The 5,000-nt window shown below is 48.1% G+C and overlaps 1 long non-coding RNA gene across 1 annotated transcript in view; it reads left to right on the top strand.

Moving 5' to 3' along the window:
* The window catches only part of LOC147469772 (uncharacterized), an 80,955-nt gene that overhangs the window by 62,944 nt on the left and 13,011 nt on the right, over positions 1–5,000 (top strand). Inside the window, exon 4 of the long non-coding RNA XR_015191897.1 lies at positions 1,092–1,153. This is a non-coding gene — a long non-coding RNA (uncharacterized LOC147469772). The remainder of the gene's footprint in view (positions 1–1,091; positions 1,154–5,000) is intronic.

Raw genomic sequence — 5,000 nt, 5'->3', positions numbered from 1 at the left:
TCCCTCCCTCCCTCCCTCCCTCCCTCTCTCTCTCTCTCTCTCTCTCTCTCTCTCTCTCTCTCTCTCTCTCTCTCTCTCTCTCTCTCTCTCTCTCTCTCTCTCTCTCTCTCTCTCTCTCTCTCTCTCTCTCTCTCCCTCTCCCCTCTCTCTCTCTCTCTCTCCCCCTCTCCCCCTCTCCCCCTCTCTCTCTCCTTCTCTCTTTCTTTCTTTCTTTCTTTCTTTCTCTTTCTCCCTCTCCCTTTCCCTCCCTCCCTCCCTCCCCTTTCTTCGTCTCCCTGTCCGTGTCCATTCCTTCGCCTTGCCCTTTCCCGGTCCCTTACAACGTTGCCCCTCCCTCTTCCCCTTGCTCTCTGTTTTCTAAAGTTTATATCGCATAGACTCCCTCCTGTCTAGTCTCCCTCGCCACGGCTGTTAAAAAGTATAAACATTAGCCACACTGTTACCATGACAACCCCCCATCTCACCCCATCACTGGTACCCCCCCCCCCTTTGAATAACATCCACGGTCTTACCTAAACGTTGCATTTCTCGTCATATCACTGTTGCATTGCTCTTGCACGAGTGTTGCACGTAAACTGCCCCGTATACAAAAAGATGCAGTAAGAGTGCAGGCTAGATTTATGCAGCCGCGGACTGAATGCATAATGGACGGGGCTTTTGGCAGTGTGTGAGAGGATATATTGAATTATTCAAAGTGGTTGATGTTTGTGGAATCGCTGGTAGGCTGTTCTGATTTGTTTGTTTTGTTTGTTTGTAGTGTTTCGTGAATCCGTTACAGTTTTTCATGAATGAATTCGCTTGCACTTTATGTTTAGATGATTCAATATGTTTGTCTTTCTTCACCCTCCCTCAATCCATCAATTGATCGGTCAATCTGTCATTCATCCAGTCAATCTTGTTCTCCCTTTCTCTCCTTCTCTCTCTCCCACCCTTCTTCCCTCCCTCTCTCTCCCCCTCCTTCTCATTCTCCTCCCCCCCTTCCACTGTTTCTCCCCCTTTCCCTCCCCCTGCTTCGCCCTCCTTCTCCCTTCCCTCTTCCCCTCCTCTCTGCAAGTGACAAGGTTCGTAACAAGTGGTCTCCTCTTCCTCAGGTGGACTGCGAGGACACCGTCTTTCTGCGTCTTCCTTCACTTCCGGCAAGATCTCTTTTTCGGTAAGATTTATTCGAACATGTATTTTGCAAGTTCCGTCTTTTAACGCTGTCTGTTGCGGTCGTAGGAACCACAATGAGGGGTAATGGCCGAGATTTAGAGAGTCGAGTCGTATCTTATATTTTTACTGCTTTTAGTTATTGCCTTGTTTTCATTTGTTATATATCCCAATGAAAATCGGTGTGTAGCGGGATTCCAACTCGCTGACATTTTCAGTGTCTGTGTGACCTTTAATCGTCCTCTTTACGAATATTTATCTCCCTCCTCGCTTATTTAAGATTCCGAGTGTGTCTTATCTACCGGCCGCGCATACCAAAGAAATTTAAATGTAATGTAACCGAAGGGGCCTACAGAGTGGTCGTTATGACGTCACCCGCGCGGTAGATTTAAACGTAACTTGTTGCAGGTGCACGATGCATTGGACCTTGTGTTTGCTGCTTTTGTAACTTTTGATATTGGCAGTCACAATGGATAACGCGAAAATTTAATTAACATTTTGAATAAAAGACAAAAAGGGGGCAGGGTTTTGTTGAATCAGAAAATGTCAGCGTGACAGGTCCGACTGCGATTCTTTAACGGTCGAAGCGCAAGTGGGAGTGAGCGAAGACAATTATTTATGCCCAGACATGACCACGGGCTCCAACGCCTCGACTGCGCCCGATAATGACTTGTTTTGAAAATGATAAAAGAAATGAGGAAACGAGTTTGATGTTTGGCTGGGGTGTGGGGGCGGGGTGAGGCGGGGGGTGAGAAGGATGGGTGGTGGAAAGGAGTGGGTGAGCAAGCGTGGTGCTGATACTGTGTTTGAAGTTGGCAATATTACGTTTGACGTTTTTTTTTTTCTCCGAAAGTGCGTGTTTTTGTCTTTTTAGGGGGGGGGTAGTGTTTGAGCACGTTACCTCTGAGAATTAATCAGGTGAGGTTCTAGTTGTTACATCATCCGTCTACACGATACTTAGCCAATAATCCTGTGCATGTCCAAGGTTTATATGTATGTGTAATAGTACGTAAGAAGAATCATATATTCCTTGCAAACCTTCGATCTGAAAGTATAGCTTAATGCAGTAATTAGATATATTGTCATAAACCGACATTTATTCATTTATTCAAGAATTGTTACGATTTCACATAGGGGTTCATTTTCATGTTCTCTTGCCTTTGTGTCTTTATCTTATGTATTACGGCGATGCATTTTTGGATTTAACTTTTTCATGACCGTCGTGCTTTCCTTGTGTTCTTTAATCATCCTCCACTCGACTCCCTTCCCGCTTGTTTTCCTCTCGGCTTTTCCTCTCGGATGCGCGCACATACCTCACCGCAAGGCCAATTAGCTCCTCGCTTTGCTAACCTCTTTTTCTCTCTTACCCCCTTCCCCCCTCCCTTTCCTCCTGTTCGTGACTGACTGTTCCGCGTCGTAACCAGGAACGAGTTGAGACCGAGGCAGCATCTTGGAGACGCTCTTGTGAGTAGGATCTGGCACCTCCTCCCCCCCTCCCTCCTTTTCCCAGCCTCGTCTTTTCCCCTCCTTTACCCCCACTACTGCCTTCCCTCCATCTCTCTTGCCTTCCCCTCCCTCTGGCCCTTCCATTACGTTCCCTTTCCCCCTCCTCTCTCTTCCCTCCTCCCTCCCTTCTCCTTCTTTCCCTCCTCCTTCCTCCCTCAATCCCCCCTATTCACCATCCTCACTCTTCTCTCTCTTCCTCCTATTTCCTCTCTTCCCCCTCCAGCGCCGCTCCGTCGCCCATGATAGGAACCGATAGGCGATTATTACTAGGGATTGAGGCAAAAGGTCAGAGTCGCTTGCCCTTGAGCGACGAGAGAGAGAGAGAGAGAGAGAGAGAGAGAGAGAGAGAGAGAGAGAATAGGAACTCCTGAGAGGGGTGTAGGGGGAGGGGGCAGGGTGTGCAGTGCGTGGGTGGGTGTGCCAAGACGCCCCACGTCTCCAGGGAATGCTTGTGGACCGTGAGAACGTCTTGCGAAGAAAGGGAGGAGGAGGAGGTGGAGGAGAATTAGGGGGGATGGAGGAGGGGGGTAGATCGTGTGTTGATAATTTGGTGAACTGACTGGAAGCGAAGGTGCAAAATCAGCATGCATCTCTCTCTCTCTCTCTCTCTCTCTCTCTCTCTCTCTCTCTCTCTCTCTCTCTCTCTCTCTTTCGTTCGATGCTGTTCTCGGCCTCCCTCCGCGGCTGCATGGCGGCGTTCGCATGACACACGATTTTTTTCTCTTTTATTTGTTTATTTTTTCAAAGACGTTGTGTTCTCCGTGCGTCGGGTTTCTCATTCAGTTGGTTGTTTCTTATTACATTTTAGACTGATATAATTTTGTTGTTTTAATTTGAAGTTAGTGTTACGGTTTCCACTTATTATTTTCAAGTTATGTTTTGTATTTTACATTTCTTGACTCTGCTTTGCTGGTATACGGTTTACTTTGCACCATAACATCCATTAAATTTATTGCAATGGTGATGGTTTCTTAAAGTTATTATTATTATCATCATTATCATTATCATTACTATTGTGTTATTAAGCGATTGTCTCCAGGCCTCGCTTGTCTTCTTTATGCGACCTGATAATGTCGATGTCAACTGCGGATTACCATCATAAGCATTCAGTTTAGCTGCATGTGCAGCACCGATTCCTTCTGCGCCTCTCCTGTTTCTCCGCATCCCCCCTTCCCTTCCCTCTTCCCCCTCCCCGCTGTTCTCCTCCGCTTTTTCTCGATGCACAGATTATCTCGCCGCTTTTGGTCCTAATTGTTTTGTACTTATTGCTCTCTCCTCTTCTCTCTTTCATCCTTTGTCTTCTTCATCCTTCCCTTCTTTTGGTGCCTCTCTCTTTGCTTTCCTCCTCACTCTCTTTACTCTCTTTGTTATTATTACTAATTTCATCTTACTCATCTTCTTCGTCTTCGCCTTCTATATTCCTTTTCACCCTTCCCTCTTCCGGTACTCAGTATTTCTTTCTATTTTTCTTTCTGTTATTTTTCTCTCTCGCCTTGCCTTTCCCACCTTTTATTCTGTCCAATCTTCTCTCCGTCTTTCTTGTTCCTTAATTCCCTCTTCGCCCCCATCTCCCCATTCCAACTGCTTCGTGTCCTTTCCGCATGCGGCGTTCAGAGTGTTTTCGCCTTGCTCCTCTCCCCCTCGCTCTCCGTCCTTCCTCCTTCCTCCTTCCTCCTTCCTCCTTCACCTCTTTCCATCCCTCCCCATTCTTCACCTTTCTCATCCACTCCTTTACCCTCTCTCTCCCTCCCTTCTCCCTCCTTCCTCCTCTTTTCTCCGTCGCCTCCCTGCCTCCCTCCCTCCTTACCATGGTCACCTTGAACTTCTAGAGACGGAACTGGTGTAAGCCCCCCCCCCCCCTCCTTTCCTCCATCCACCCACCGGCCCACCCAGTCGCCCACCTAGTCGCCCATCCATCCCACCTCCCTGAAAAGCGGATCTCTTTGATTCTCGTGCCTAAGAAACGACCGGAAAGGCGATATATCCTCTTGTCTTCGACGCCCCCATCCCCCTCCCCTCCTCCACCTCCACCTCCACCTCCCTGCTGCGAACTTGCTATACTCGAGGTCCTCCTCCTGCTGCCGCGTGTGGCCACCGTTCGCCTTGTTTTGTCTTGCTTCGTTTTGCTTCGTTTGTGAGTAAGAAATTGGGCACGGAATCACACAGTCAAGCAAGCAGCAACCAGGTTAACAGAATGTACACATGCAAGTAAGCAGTCAAACAAACACTCAAGCAAGCACTGAAACAAACAAGCAAGCGAGCGAGAAGAGAAACGAGGGGAGCTGGGTGATGAGTGGCCGAGGGGGCTGAAGGCGAGGCTCTTCGTGACGGATGACGTCGGAGGA

The sequence above is a fragment of the Penaeus japonicus genome, unplaced genomic scaffold, assembly GCF_977035675.1.
Source record: "Penaeus japonicus unplaced genomic scaffold, GWHDUDI00000001_assembly GWHDUDI00000019, whole genome shotgun sequence".
Lineage (NCBI taxonomy): Eukaryota > Metazoa > Arthropoda > Malacostraca > Decapoda > Penaeidae > Penaeus > Penaeus japonicus.
Note: the sequence above shows the minus strand (reverse complement) of the source record. Positions and strands in the feature narration are given on the sequence as shown.